Source organism: Rana temporaria, chromosome 2 (assembly GCF_905171775.1).
Source record: "Rana temporaria chromosome 2, aRanTem1.1, whole genome shotgun sequence".
Classification (NCBI taxonomy): domain Eukaryota; kingdom Metazoa; phylum Chordata; class Amphibia; order Anura; family Ranidae; genus Rana; species Rana temporaria.
The window spans coordinates 383,746,714-383,763,149 of record NC_053490.1 but is presented as its reverse complement, the minus strand read 5'-3'; the positions used below and the strand labels follow the sequence as shown (position 1 = coordinate 383,763,149).

The following is a 16,436-nucleotide window of genomic DNA, read 5'->3' as shown; positions in this document are numbered from 1 at the left end:
CAAACGAAGAGGAAAGCTCCATTTGTAGGGATGCACAGATATATCAGTCGCCGAAACTCATCAACTTAAAATAGTGTTATCTGCATTTTGACGATAACAAAAAAAAGTTCCCAAAAAAAAAAAAAAAAACGCAACACGTGTGCGTTTTTGATGCATTTTTAATGGGGACGTGGATCTAAAATGATGCATTTTTCTTGAGCTTTTCTTCCACTTTAAACGCAAAAGCACTTCAAAATTGTTTTTATTTAAAAAGTATATATTATGTAAACAACATACACTCACCAGCCACTTTACTGGGTACACCTGTTCAATTGCTAATCAGCCAATAACATGGCAGCATTTAGGCATCTAGATGGTGAAGATGGGTTGTTGAAGTTCAAACCAAGTATCAGAATGGGCAGGTCTGGGCATTTCAGTCAGCAGTTGTGTGGATGAAAGTGCCTTGTTGTCAGAGGAGAATGGGCAGACTCAAATAACCACTTGTTACAACCAAGGTATGCAGAATACAATCTCTGAACATAAAACCTTAATTCAGGAACCAGCGCGATTCCAGTGCAGGTTCCCGCATCGCATTTCGCCTGCTGGTGGTTCACACTGACATCTGTGAACCGCTGCGGGTATCCAAGCAAAGTTAAAACAATCTTGCTGCTCTAGGTGATAAGAGGAACTAAATGTATTCACTCTTGAGAAAAGGAGAATAAGGGGGGGGGGGGGGGGGGCGTATGATCAACATGTACAAATATATAAGGGGTCCATATAGTGACCTTGGTGTTGAGTTATTCACTTTACGGTCAACACAAAGGACAAGGGGCACTCTTTACGACTAGAGGAAAAAAGATTTCACCTCCAAATACAGAAAGGTTTCTTCATAGTAAAAGCATGGAACAGACTCCCTCCACAGGTAGCTCTGGCCAGCTCAGTAGATTGCTTTAAGAAAGGCCTGGATTCTTTCCTAAATGTACAGAATATAACTGGGTACTAAGATTTATAGGTAAAGTTGATCCAGAGAAAATTACATTGCCTCTCGGGGGATCAGGAAGGAATTTTCTTCCCTTCTGTAGCAAATTGGATCATGCTTTGCTGGCGTTTTTTTGCCTTCCTCTGGATCAACTGTGGGTGTGGAGTTGGGTATATGGGATTGTTTGTTATTATTTATTTTTATTTATGGTTGAACTGTATGGACTTGTGTCTTTTTTCAGCCCAACTATGTATGTGTCTGCAATCCAGCTATGCATGGGATGCATGCCCTGTCATTGTTGCAGAGTACATGTGAAGAAAGAAGATTGGACAGCTGCACACCCATATAACGATTCTTTAATCAAAAAAAAAAAAATCATCAATAAAAAACAGGCACAATGCACATTGAAGCAGGAAAAAAAAGAAAAAAAGAAAAGTTGACACGTATCAAACCGTATAGGACATCAGTTACATTTGTGCAATCATGTGATATTTTGTATCTGTGTATGGTGAGTAAGTGGCGAGGTTCGATTATATCAATCAACTGTTCCCCACTTGAAAAAGGAGAGAAAACTAATTTCTGGTGCATCCGTTCCTCCATGAGATAAACAGCAAAATTGGAAACATAATAATAAAAATATGCATTATACATTACAAAAGGTGAAAAACAAGATAAGGGTGTGTACATCCTGCTGAAAGCAAAAAGGCGCCCATATCCTGAAAATTCTATTTAATTACTCATGAAATAAATATATTTATTTTCCAAAACATAAATAAAAAATAAATAAAGGGGCTCTGTGTCTCACCTGTGGAAACCTACACACCACTACAGGTGAAGGTGAAAACAATGCCTCTTTCATATTCAACACAGTGAAAAATACATGTATTCAAAATCCCTGTATCAAATATAGAAAGATAATCTATCTATCTCTTAGACAGACAGACAGAGACAGACAGACAGACACACACACACACCTAATTTTCCACTTCTTGGTTAGAGTTTGAACACTGCCGATTAGCATTCCCAATTCCTTGGATATCTTTTTACATCCCTTTCCAGTTTTATACAGTTCAACTTCCTTTTCCCGCAGATCCTTTGACAATTCTTTTGCTTTCCCCATGACTCAGAATCCAGAAACGTCAGTACAGCATTGGATGAAAGATGCAAGGGTCTGTCAGGAGTCCAGACACTCATTGACCATATATATATATACATACACACACACACACACACACACACACACACACACACTACAAGAAAACAGATCACAGGTGAGGATGGTTACCTTTAACCACTTCATGACCGCCGCATGTAGATATACGTCGGCAGAATGGCACGTACAGGCACATTGGCGTACCTGTACGTCCCTGCCTAGACGTGGGTCCGATCGGGACCCCCCCCCCCCCCCCCCCCCCCGCTACATGCGGCGGTCGGATTCCCTCGGGGAGCGATCCGGGACGACGGCGCGGCTATTCGTTTATAGCCGCTCCGTCGCGATCGATCCCCAGAGCTGCACAACGGGGAGAGCCGTGTGTAAACACGGCTTCCCCGTGCTTCACTATGGCGCTGCATCGATCGAGTCATCCCTTTTATAGGGAGACTCGATCGATGACGTCAGTCCTACAGCCACACCCCCCTACAGTTGTAAACACACACTAGGTGAACACTAAATTCTACAGCATCCCCTGTGGTTAACTCCCAAACTGCAACTGTCATTTTCACAATAAACAATGCAATTTAAATGCATTTTTTGCTGTGAAAATGACAATGGTCAATGGTCCCAAAAATGTGTCAAAATTGTCCGCCATAATGTCGCAGTCACGAAAAAAAATCTCTGATCGCCGCCATTAGTAGTAAAAAAAAAAAAAAAATTTAATAAAAATGCAATAAAACTATCCCCTATTTTGTAAACGCTATAAATTTTGCGCAAACCAAATCGATAAACGCTTATTGCGATTTTTTTTACCAAAAATAGATAGAAGAATACGTATCGGCCTAAACTGAGAAAAAAAAATGTTTATATATGTTTTTGGGGGATATTATAGCAAAAAGTAAAACATATTGCATTTTTTTCAAAATTGTCGCTCTATTTTTGTTTATAGCGCAAAAAATAAAAACCGCAGAGGTGATCAAATACCACCAAAAGAAAGCTCTGTTTGTGGGGGAAAAAAGGACGCAATTTTGTTTGGGAGCCACGTCGCACGACCGCGCAATTGTCTGTTAAAGCGACGCAGTGCCGAATCGTAAAAACCCCTTGGGTCATGTAGCAGCATATTGGTCCGGTCCTTAAGTGGTTAATAGCCATTCAAATTCAACTTGTGTGCATGTTATCAGGCCAAAAATCACTTTTGATCCGGGACATTTGGGCAGTTTTTTTATTTTTATATCCTAACAACAACAGAGTAAAAACACAGTTGATTAAAAAATTCTGCCAGGGTAAGTAAACATATGAGCACAACTGTAGATTAAAGTGCTATGCCAAGATTTTGTCTGGGGGGGGGGGGGGGGGGGGGGAATAAAAACAATCTTACGGTGGCCACCGAGATTGGCAAATTTCCCATCTCCTAGTTAATTCAGTAGCAATAAACACAGCAAAACGTGGCTAGATTTTGCGGGTCATAAAAAGTGATCAATTTCGCTGCAGTGAATGGTAGATCTTTTAAAATCAAGAGTTTCCATAATTGCAACACTAGAAATGTGGTCTATTTCAGTGGTCTACAACCCTGTCCTCAGGGCCCACTAAAAGGCCAGATTTTATGAATTACCTTGGGGAGATACAGACTAGAATACTGCAATCACTGAGCAGCAAATGATATCGCCCGTGATGTATTTCAAGGACACGGTACTGGTGTTGCCTGGCATTTTAAAGTGGTTGTAAAGCCAACCACACAACTTGCACCTACAGGTAAGCCTAGATTAAGGTAAGCCTAGATTAAGGTTTACCTGTAGGTACAAGAAATGGCTCCTTAACCTACACAGTTAAGGAGATATTGTAACAAAAACAGGCACAGATCTTTACGGCGCATGCGCGCCATAAACAACGGCGCAGGCGCACTGAAAGTGTCGTTTTTGTGAATGGGACAAGCCAGTGTTAATGCCGTATTTTGGCGCATGCACGGGGAATGACATCATCGCCGCTGCAGCCAATCACAGCGGCGATAACAGGAAGAAACTCTGAGGGGACATGACGGCGGAGGGGGGACAAGCAACACTTTGTGGGCTTCGATTTAATGTAAGTGCCACATAATAAGAGGGTTTTCTTCCTCTTTAATGAGCCTCATGGGAGGCAACACCCCCTTATTACAAATACAAGGAAATTAAAGGGTTGTCACCCCCAGGACAGGTGGAGACAACTTTAGAATTCTCTGTAAAAAGAGAATTTTTGGGGATATTTTCCCTTTAAAACAAGGATTCCAGGAGGTTTAAACCTTGAGTGGGATTTGACTCCCTTTTATGATTAGGATAGTGCTTTTTCCATTTCTTGTTTGTCATACCGCATATGAACTTGTGATTTTTTGCCTTTTGAGTACAACAGTAAAAAAGGTAATGCAATAATCATTGTATATATCCTTGATACAGGGATTTTGAATATACATTTTTTTGCTGTGTTGCATATGAAAAAATACCAGTTCCACTTACGGTAGCTGTTTTTCTGTAAGTCTTACAGGACGGCACCTTGAGAGTAGACTGGCTCCACCTGACAGGAAACACAATCAGAAAGAGGTTTAAAAGCCCCGCCCCTCCCCGTGCACCTCAGTTAGTGATAAAGTAACCACCATAAGAGCACGGGAACCAGTATATAAAAATACAAACCATATAAATTCCTCAGGGTGGGAAATAGGCCTGCCGTCCTGTAAGACTTACAGAAAAACAGCTACCGTAAGTGTAACTGGTATTTTCTCAAGTCGTCTTCCAGGACGGCACCTTGAGAGATAAGCAAGTAACCCTCAGGCCTACCTTAGGGCGGGACAACTGCCTGCAGGATTCTTCTGCCAAACGTCAAGTCTTGGGGTGACAGAAGTTCCACTCGGTAGTGTTTGAGAAAGGTGTTCTGGCTTGACCACGTTGCTGATCTACAGATTTGTTCCACTGAAACTCCTGCTCTCTCTGCCCAGGAGGTTGCTATAGATCTCGTGGAATGTGCCTTGACTTTAGGTACTGTTTTGCCAGCTTTAATGTATGCTAATGAAATTGCCTGTCTTATCCACCTAGATATAGAGGCTCTAGATGCTTGGCAACCCTTTTTCTGTCCTGAAAAATTAATTAGCAAGTGAGATGAGCGTCTGAACTCGCTCACCCTTTCCAAATAACTTAACAAACAGCGTCTTACATCCAAACAGTGGAAGGTCTCTTCCCTTTCGTTCTGTGGATTTGCGCAAAATGAAGGAAGAATAATTTCTTGTGACCTATGAAATTTCGTTGCCACCTTAGGCAGGTACAGGGGATCCTGACTTAGGACTACCCTGTCTTCAAAAAGACGAAAATAAGGCTCTTTGATTGAGAGCGCCTGCATGTCTCCTATTCTTTTGGCCGTAGTAATAGCCAGAAGAAAGGAGAATTTAAATGTCAACAGCCTAACCGGAATGCTGTCTATCGGTTCAAACGGAGGTTTGGATAGATGGTCTAGAACCAAGGTGAGGTCCCAGGGGGGAACCCTGGAGATTTGAATAGGGGATAACCTATCCCTAGCCGACAGGAATCGCTTGATCAGCGGATCCAGGGCCAGCCTCTTGTCTAAAAAGTAGGACAAGGCGGCTCCTGTACTCTTAAGGTTCTTGTGGCTAGTCCTAGATCAACTCCTTCCTGGAGAAATTCCAGGATGACAGATATTTCAGGTAGTGGGGCTTGCCTGGCTGCACACCAGCGTGAAAAAAACCCCCAGGTCTTAGCATAGATTTTCCTAGTGACCTCCTTATGACTAGCCAAAAGGGTATTTATTACCTTCTCCGAACAACCTCTCCGCTGCAGGTTCCACCTCTCAAGTACCAGGCCGTCAGACTGAAAAAGTCGGGCTCTGGGTGAAAGATCGGTCCCTGCCGCAGAAGGTCCACTCGGACCGGGAGAGGAAGGGGAGGAAGAACTGACCAACGTTCTAACATTGGGAACCAAGCTCTTTTGGGCCACTGGGGAGCGATCAGGATCAGCTTCCCCCGTGAGCGACTCAGTTTCTGTAGGACCCTTGGGATCAGACTCAGGGGAGGGAAAGCATAGGCCAGCTGAAATGTCCAGGCCTGGGCCAACGCATCCACACCCTCCGATCCCTGATCCCGGGAGAAGAACCTTTCTACCTTCCTGTTCTTCCTGTTCGCGAAGAGGTCTATCTCTGGGTTGCCGAAACGATGTCGAACCCAGTCGAAGACTTCTCGATTTAATTCCCACTCCCCCTGGAGGATGGGTTGGCGGCTTAGAAAGTCCGCTTCTAAGTTTAGGACTCCCCTGATGTGGATTGCTGAAAGGGAGAGGACTCTCTGTTCTGCCCAACTCAGAATTTCTAAGGACAGCCTTAGGAGGGAACGGGACCTGGTGCCTCCCTGGTGATTTATGAACGCCACCGTGGTTGCGTTGTCGGAGAGAATCTGTATTTCTTGGTTTATGACTCTCTCCTCGAACGCCTCCAAGGCCTTCCCGACCGCTAATAATTCGCGGAAGTTGGAAGAGGACCTGCTCTGTTGTCGATCCCAGCACCCCTGGGCCTGGAGACCCGACATGTGGGCTCCCCACCCCCAGGAGCTGGCATCCGTGGTTATCCTGAGAGGATTTGTCTGGTTCCATGGGAGGCCTTCCTCCAAATTCTGAGGAATGAGCCACCACCCCAGTGTGCATTTTACTGACTCCGGGATGCTGACCCTGGAGTCTAGGGATGAGTCCTTCCCGTCCCAGGAGGAGAGCAGGAAGGCCTGCAGGGATCTGTAATGAAGCTGGGCCCATGGGACCGCTGGGATGCATGAGGTCATCAGTCCCAGTAACCTCATGATCTGTCTGAGGGAAATTTCTATTGACCCCATGACGGACCTGACCACTGACCCGAGTCTCTGGATCTTGTCCTCTGGAAGAACCAGCTTTTTCTCTATGGAATCTATCAGGAATCCCAGATACATTTTTCTCTGTTCTGGGAGGAGAGAAGATTTTTCTCTGTTTACAATCCATCCCAAAGATTCCAGAGTAGTCAGGACGGTGGCCAGATCCGAGAGAAGGAGTTCTCGGCTGGGGTTGAAAAGCAGTAGGTCGTCCAGGTAGGGGACAAGGGAGATCCCTTTCAGATGTAGAAAGGCGACCACCTCTGCCAGGACCTTCGTGAAAACCCTTGGGCTGGAGGCCAGACCAAAGGGGAGTGCGGTGAACTGCCAGTGCTGAATCCCCTGAGGGGAGGCAATGGCAAATCGGAGGAACCTTTGATGGTCCCTGAAGACTGGGACATGGAGGTAGGCGTCCCTCAAGTCTATGGTTACCATAAAGACTCCTTCTAACAACAGTCCCTTGAGACTGTAAATGTTTTCCATGCGGAATTTCTTGTAGAGGAGAAAGGTATTTAAAAGTTTTAAATTTATGATCAATCGGAATTTCCCCGAAGGTTTGGGCACCATGAAAATATGTGAGTACACCCCCTGACCCTGTTGTCCTGGCGGAACTGGGATTATGACTGCCTGCTGAGCTAGATCTGTGACACTTCCCAGAAGGGCAGCTGCCTTGAGGGGATCTTGGGGTAGATGAGTGAGGAGAAATATTGGGGGGGGAAGTTGTCGGAATTCCAATCTGTAACCCTCCCTCACTATTTGCAGAATGTGAGGACTCCGTGTTATACTCTCCCAGGCTGGAAAAAATTGGGAGAGTCTTCCCCCGACTCTTAAGTCACTTGGAGTCCTTACCTGCGGGTTTGGGATCGGGGAAAAGGATACCCCCTTTTGGCTTATCCTTTCCCGCGATCCAACGCTTATTAAAGGCCGATCTTCGGTCAGAAGGTCGGTTTTTATTCTGGGGGCCTCGAAAAAATCTTCTCCTGTTAGGTCTAGGTTTTGGGGGGAACCGTTTCCCCTTTTCTGAGGCCCTAGTTAGAGCTTGATCAAGTCCTGCCCCAAAGAGAAGAGTACCTTCAAAGGGCAGGGCACATAGACGGGTCTTGGAAGCAAGATCACCTTCCCACGTCTTGAGCCATACCGCCCTTCTGGCGGCGTTGACGAGAGCACCCGTCTTAGCAGAGGATCGGACTGTTTCAATCGATGCGTCTGCAAGATAGGCAACCGCACTGCCTATGACTGTAAGAGAATCTCTAATTTCTTTAAACTTGGAGGTCTGAGGTACATGCTCCAGAAGTCTGGTTAACCAGGTATCTGCATTCCTAGCGATGCAGGAAGAGGCTAAAGCGGGTCCAAGGGCGGCCGTATTAGCCTCCCAGGCCCTGCGAAGGGAGGTGTCTGCCCGCCTGTCTAAGGAATCCTTTAAGTTTCCTGCATCTTCAAACGAGAGGTCAGACTGCCTGGAGAGTTGGGCTAGAGATGCATCTAGTTTAGGAGTTTTAAACAAAGTATTTTCTAACTCCTCCTTAAAGGGACAGCGCCTCTTCCAGGTCTTGTACCTTAGTAGTTTCTTTTCAGGCTCAGCCCATTCCCTCAGAACTATATCTTTAAGTGACTGATGGACTGGGATAACCTTTGGCTGGGGTTTAGCTAAACCCTGGTACATTCTGTCCTGAGGTGACACCAGCTCTGCTGGCTGCTGGATCCCCTCAGAGGCATAGACAGCAGACAGCAGACCCCCCATGTCATCTGTAGAAAAAATATATTTGCCTGATCTGGCATCCTCATCCTCAGAATGACTATCAACTACCCCATCTTCTGGAGCCTCTGAATCTTCGGTGTCAGATAGGAGAGACTCCCTAGCCCTGGAAACTCGTGGCACTGGGGTGGATGAGCTCTCTTGAGAAGAGGGGCCGGCTGCTATGGGCTCAGGATCCCTATTTTTTAAGGTGTCCTTAAATTCCTTTAATGTGGAGAGCATTTGGGATTGGACAGCTAGGAATTCTTTCATAATCAGGGAAGTTTCCTTTGCTGTCAATTTTTGTATGCATTTGGCACAAAGAAGTTTGGAGTAATCTGCAGCCAGCTTAATGCTACAGTTACCACACCTCTTGGTTTTGGAAGTGTGTTTTAGGGAGAGAATAGCAGCTTCCCCCTGGGCAGAAACCTCCTCCCCTGTAAGGGGAGAGAAAAAATATATCACAGTTCAAACATCAAGTGTGAGAGGAGAGGAGAGGGGGGGGGGGGGGGGAGGGAGAGGACCCAGTCCAATATGCCCCCCTGACATTCTGAGGCAGACTCACCCTTGGTGGTGTCCTCGGCAGCGGCTGCTAGCGAACGATCCTCGCGCTCCATAGCGAAGTCGTGTAGGCGCCACTCTCCTCCTTGCTGCAGTGAGAACAGCGAGGAGCCGACGCCGCTGGCGGCCGCCATTTTGGTGAAGACCGGAAGCGGAACTTCGTCATCACCGCGCGCCGCCTGTGACGCGGCGTCGACTGCTGGCTCCATTCGAAAATGTCCCCGGGAGGACAGTACACCGGAGCCACGCTGAGGAAGCCCTCACACCCGCCCAGCAGGTAAGGGGTCCTGGAGGAGAGGGAACATGGCCACATAGGAGTACTGGAATAGCCACTATCCCAGGGATTCCTACAGAACGGAAAGAAGGGGGGTATTGTTTGCAATCTTCCTCCCCCCCCCCTATCACACGGGGAAAACCCCCCGGGACAGGCATTACACCTTTAAGCTGAGGCAGGGACGGCCCCCAGGACCCACTGCTCAGTACCCGGAGGGGGACCACCAGCCCCAGGCCTTAGGTCTGATAAAAAATAACAAACTGTTTCGCTGGTGGGAAACACAATCAATAACTGAGGTGCACGGGGAGGGGCGGGGCTTTTAAACCTCTTTCTGATTGTGTTTCCTGTCAGGTGGAGCCAGTCTACTCTCAAGGTGCCGTCCTGGAAGACGACTTGAGAAAGAGGCATTGTTTTCACCATCACCTGTAGTGGTGTGTAGGTTTCCACAGAGTTGTTTTTCATGCGTTTTATTTATGTTTTGGAAAAGAAAAATATTTTCATGAGTGTAATTATACAGAATTTCCATGTGGGCTCCGTTTTTTGCTTTCAGCAGGATGTACACACCCTTATCTTGTTTTTCTCCTTTTGTAATATAGAATGCACATTTTTATTATTATGTTTCAGTCTTTCAGATTTTGCCGTTTATATTTATCTCATGGAGGAACGGATGCACCAGAAACGCTTCTCTCCTTTTCAAGTGGGAACAGTCGATTGATATCATCAGACCTCATCAGTCACACCTGTGCAATCATGTGATCTTTTGTATACGTGTTCGTATGGCGATTGTGTCCATTACGGTTTTGGCAAAGCGTGTACTAAACGCGCGTCAACCTTTTTTTTCCCCTGCCAATATGCCTTGTGCCCGTTTTTGAATAAAGAAGCTTTTATCTGCATTATAAGGGTATGCAGATGTCCGATCTTCTAACACGGTACTAGCAAGGTGTACCTAATAAAGTGTCTGCCGATTGGATATATACTTAGGCCCGATTCACACCTATGCATTTTTGTGCTTTTTGCATTTTGCAGATTTGCACAACAGAACGTGTTCCATAGGAAACCATGTTAAATGGACTGTAGCTCAAATCTGCAAAAAGCACAAAAAATGCATAGGTGTGAATACAGCCTCATATACCGTTCAAGACTCAGACCAGGCAATGTTTTTCCAATTTTCTACTGTCCAGTTTTGGCGAGCCTGTGCTAATTGTAGCCACAGTTCCCTGTTCTGAGCTCACAGGAATGGCACCTGGTGTGGTTATCTGCTGCTGTAGCCCATCTGCTTCAGATGTGTTGTGCATACAGAGATGGTATTCTGCATACCTTGGTTGTAACGAGTGGTTATTTGAGTTACTGTCTGCCCAATCTCCTCTGACCCAACAAGGCATTTTCATCCACACAACTGCCGCTCACTGGATATTTTATCTTTTTCGGACCATTCTCTGTAAACCCTAGAGATGGTTGTGCATGAAAATCCCAGTATATCAGCAGTTCCTGAATTACTCAGACCAGCCCATCTGGCACCAACAACCATGTCACGTTCAAAGTCACCCAAATCCCATTTCTTCCCCATTCTGATGCTCCGTTTGTACTTCAGCAAGTTGGCTTCACCACGTCTAGATGCATTGCGTGGCTACCATGCGATTAGCAATTTGTGTTACCAAGCAATTAAAACAGGTGTACCTAATAAAATGGCTAGCGAGTATTTTTTTATTTTTAAAAGCTGTCCATTTCAATTCTGGTTTTCGGCCAAGTGCATCCTGAATTTTCGGTTTCGGTCCCGAATTTTCATTTCCATGCATCACTATCTATTTGTCCTGAACAAATCAGGGTATGATTCACCTAGATCCGGCATGTCCAAAGTCCAGCACATGGGCCAATCGCAACCCGCAGACCGGTTTTGAACGGCCCGCCTGGTTATCTACACCAGGGCTCAAAATTTCAAGTCCTGAGCTACTAACCAGGCCTCAAGGGTTACTCGCCACCAGTTGCCCCGCCCAAATCGAATCCCACCCTCAAATTATCTCATGAAATGACACGTAAATGTTTTATGCAGAATTTATTTTTATAACTTAACAACTGTATCGGTGTCTGCCCAATGCCTACCTGTGTACTGTGTAGGCCCGTAGGGGAGGAGAGACGCTGCCGCCTGGTTGATCAGCGCGCAGGGAACAGCTTTCATTTCAATAGCTGTGTTCCCCTGCCGCGCCGAGATATACAGCCCCTCCCCCTTGTCAGGGCGCTTTGATAGACAGATCACCCATCCAATCCTGGGACGGGTGATCTGTCTATAAAAGTGCACAGACAGGGGAGGGGGCTGTATATCTCGGCGCGCGGTGGGGAACACAGCTATTTAAATTAAAGCTGTTCCCTGCGCGGTGATCAACCAGGCGGCAGCGTCTCTCCTTTCTCCTTCCCTACTATCGCTCCGAGTCCGACAAACCCAGGCTGCCGGTGGTGCTCCCCGCCCACAGGCAGCCCACACGCCAGCCCTTAAAATCCACTCACAAAAAGCAAGCAGGCGAGTGGATTTTTTGAGGGCTGATCTACACATATATATGTTTTGCGGCCCCTGACGATCCCCAGCACTGGGGCCACAAAAGATATACCGTATTTATCGGCGTATAACACACTTTGGTGCGTGTTATTCGCTGATCCCTGCTGCCTGTGGGTGAAGAGGAGCGAGCGCCGCCAAAATAGCCCGAACCGAGTGTACTGTGTACTCGTCTAGGCTGGGCTTGCAGTCCCGCCATTGGACGTGTGTTATGTCAATCATAGAAGCCAGGCCAAGGGGCGGAACTGCGAGATGAGCCGAATACACAGGACAGCCGACTATCTCGGCGGCAAAATGTAAAAGCTTAATTTTTGGGCACGCTGGCTGCAGATGGACACTTGGGCTTTGCTGATTATGCCTAGCATTGATTGGGGGGGGGGGGGGGGGGTCTGCATTCCCGGCGATGATGTGAGAGGCTGCAGATGGGCATTGACCCTTATTTTGCTTCACAGTTCTTTATTTAAAATTGTATGGGTTTTTTTTTCCCTGAAACTTGCCTCTTAAAGTGAAGGTGCGCGTTATAGCCAAGAAATACGATATTTCCACATAATACGCCTGAGCTCATCTCTTCACCACACACAGCCATAAAGGGAAGATAATTCTTGTCAGGCAGTGTATTAGTGCTCCCACGAACACACTGACCGAATTTTAATGGTTCAAAGAATGTCAGGCAAAATGGTCGGCCCTCGAGCATGTTCACTTCATCAAATCTGGCCCTCTTTGAAAAAAAGTTTGGACACCCCTACAATACATTGAGTAGTTGCAATGAAATTCACAGTTTTACCATCACATTCCTAAGTTGCAAATGTTAAGGTTTGTTTTACCTACTGTTATGGAGGTGTTACAATGACACCAACAAACAAGGTGACATCTTTTATTTACACTGAAATTATGCAAGTTTGTTTATCTCACAAGATTACAATGCCAAGTGTTTTCTCATTGTAGTACAGTGCACCATAATCTCACAATACTGGCTTTACATAGTAAACAAGGCTACATTAACCACTTGCTTACTGGGCACATATACCCCCCTCCTGCCCAGGTGAAATTTCAGCTTCCGGCACTGCGTCGCTTTAACTGACAATTGCGTGGTCGTGCGACGTGGCTCCCAAACAAAATTGGCGTCCTTTTTTCCCCCACAAGTAGAGTTTTCTTTTGGTGGTATTTGATTACCTCTGCGGTTTTTATTTTTTGCGCTATAAACAAAAAATAAAAAAATAAAAAAGCGACAATTTTGAAAAAAAAAAAAATATATATATATTTTTTACTTGTTGCTATAATAGCCGGAAAAAAAAATGTTCTCAGTCTAGGCCGATACAAATTCTTATACATATTTTTGGTAGAAAAAAAAATAAATAAATCGCAATAAGCGACTGGTTTGCGCAAAAGTTATAGCGCCTACAAAATAGGGGACAGAATTATTATGATTTATTTTTTTATGGCGACGATTTTTATTGGGACTGCGACATTATGGCGGACACATGACACCATTCACATTTATACTGCGATCAGTGCTATAAATATGCACCAATTACTGTATAAATGTGACTGGCATTGAAGGGGTTAACACTAGGGGGTGAGGAAGGGGTTAAATGTGTACCCTGCCTAGTGTTTCTAACTGTGGGGGAGGGGGGTGACTGGGGGAGGTGACCCTTGTACATAGGGACACAGATCGGTCTCCTCTCTCCCCGACAGGACGTGGATCTGTGTGTTTACACACACAGATCCACGTCCTCGTCTCTGTAACCGGCGATCGCGGGTGCCTGGCGGACATCGCGGCACGCGCATCGGCATCTCAGTGAGGCGGCGGACACGCGCGCCCCCCAGTGGCCGTATAAAGTCGTAAGGAAGCCAGGAAGTGGTTAAAAAAAAAAAATATGTTTTCCACATTATTTTAACAAAATGTTAAAGTGTTTTTAAAACTAAAATCATGATTTACAGAGTATGGAATGATCTTTGTTATTTTTCTCTTTGCTTCCTGGATGCTGTTGGAGAGAGGGTATATATACACACACACACACACACACACACACACACACACACACACACACACACACGAACACACGAACTGAGAAATCTTGGGGTGGAAATTCCCTCCAAGACAGTTGTCAACAGAACAGGTTCCCCTCCATTACTGGCTCAGAGATCGCTGGATTGCACAATAATTACCAGGATAATCAGGGCTCATTACCGTCGATATAAAAAAAAAAAAATAGACCTATCAATTCTGGGCGCCAAAAGCTAGCAGCAAGATCCTGCATAAAATATGCTCAATATACTGTACATATGTAAACATTTCTGTAGTGCGCCCCCAGCTGGCTACACATTGTTGGGGGCCAGTAGTGTACATCTGCACTGTACCCATGTAAACATTGGCGCAAACAATTACATGTGTACATCATAAATTATGCAAATATCTTGGGAACTCAGGTTTTGGGAATTTTTTTGTCCCTAGAAGCGGTTTATAAGAACACAGGTGAATACTAGAATGTGCATCGGCACATTGATCATCATAGGACTGCGCTCAAAAGTTGTAAAAACCCTAATGCCGCGTACACACGATCAGAAATTCCGACAAGAAAAACGTGGATTTTTTTCCGCCAACGTAATTTCGAGTCAAACTTGTGTTGCATACACAAGGTCACACAAAATTCCAACCGTCAAGAACGCGGTGACGTACAACAAGTCGTGAAAAAAATGAAGTTCAATGATTCTGAGCATGCGTCGAATTGATTCCGAACAGGAGTGCTTTTTTGCGCGTCGGAATTGCATACAGACGATCGGAATTTCCAAAAGAACTTTTCCCGTCAGCAAAAATTTGAGAAATGGTTCTCAAATTTTCAGTCAGAAATTCCAACAGAAAAAGTCCAATGTGGCCTACACACGGTCGGAATTTCCGACCAAAAGCTCACATTGAACATTCCTTCTCGGAAATTCTGATCGTGTGTACGCGGCATAAGGCTCTGTTCACACCTGGGCATTTGCAATCACAGGCAAAATTGCAGTGTTTTTGCCCACAATTCCAAAACGCTCTGCAGAACCACACCCATGTTTAAGAGACATTGAAAATGAATGGCACCGGAACAAGCATGGTGTGGTTTGTCAGTTTTGCAGAGAATTTTGGAATTGCGCTAATTCTTCCTGCGGTCGCAAAACACCCAGGTCTGAACAGAGCCTTAAAAAGGTGAATCTACCTAGTGGGTACACAGGCAGCAATAAACTTACGACATAGGGTTCTTAGGCCCCATTCACACCTCTGCGATTCTATTCACGATTTCAAAACACTCTGCAAAATGGGTGCACTTCTTGCACAAAAAAGCGCGCTGCAATTATGGCATACCGCATCAGGCGAAGCTCGTTGCCCAAAAGAAGCTCCTACTCCTTTTTTGAGCGACAAGCTTTGCAAAAATGCCCCCTCGTGTAGGTGCCATTGAATGCGAATAAACCAGCGTGGTGCAGTTTTCAGTTTTTGCAGAGCAATGTGGAATTGGTGCGATTCTGCCAGCGATCGCAAATACCTAAGTGTTAATATTTAAAGTGTTTGGTTTATTTATTTTTTTATTGCAGAAGGGACACAATATAGGCGATTTTATTTTTATTGCAGAAGGGACACAATATAGGCGATTATATTTTATTGCAGAAGGGACACAATATAGGTGATTTTATTTTATTGCAGAAGGGACACAATATAGGCGATTTTATTTTATTGCAGAAGGGACACAATATAGGCGATTTTATTTTCTGGCAGAAGGGACACAATATAGGCGATTATATTTTATTGCAGAAGGGACACAATATAGGCGATTATATTTTATTGCAGAAGGGACACAATATAGGCGATTTTATTTTATTGCAGAAGGGACACAATATAGGCGATTTTATTTTATTGCAGAAGGGACACAATAAAGGCGATTTTATTTTATTGCAGAAGGGACACAATAAAGGCGATTTTATTTTATTGCAGAAGGGACACAATATAGGCGATTTTATTTTCTGGCAGAAGGGACACAATATAGGCGATTATATTTTATTGCAGAAGGGACACAATATAGGCGATTATATTTTATTGCAGAAGGGACACAATATAGGCGATTTTATTTTCTGGCAGAAGGGACACAATATAGGCGATTTTATTTTATTGCAGAAGGGACACAATATAGGCGATTTGCAAAAGCAGATCTAAAATTTTACATTATAAAAATTGTGTTAATAGTCACTTTGTGCTAAACTCAAACTCCTGTTTTCTTTTTTCACCTGCACATGGCTGGTTATTCAAAGTAAACAGGAATTTCCCTTTCACATGACTGGATAACCCAACGATATCTCTTCTGTAATAAGTTTCC

At 45.0% G+C, this 16,436-nt stretch overlaps 1 protein-coding gene across 3 annotated transcripts in view; it reads right to left on the bottom strand.

Annotated features, from left to right (window-relative positions):
- Window positions 1-16,436, bottom strand: part of CNKSR1 (connector enhancer of kinase suppressor of Ras 1) — an 82,803-nt gene that overhangs the window by 63,446 nt on the left and 2,921 nt on the right. The window lies entirely within an intron of this gene.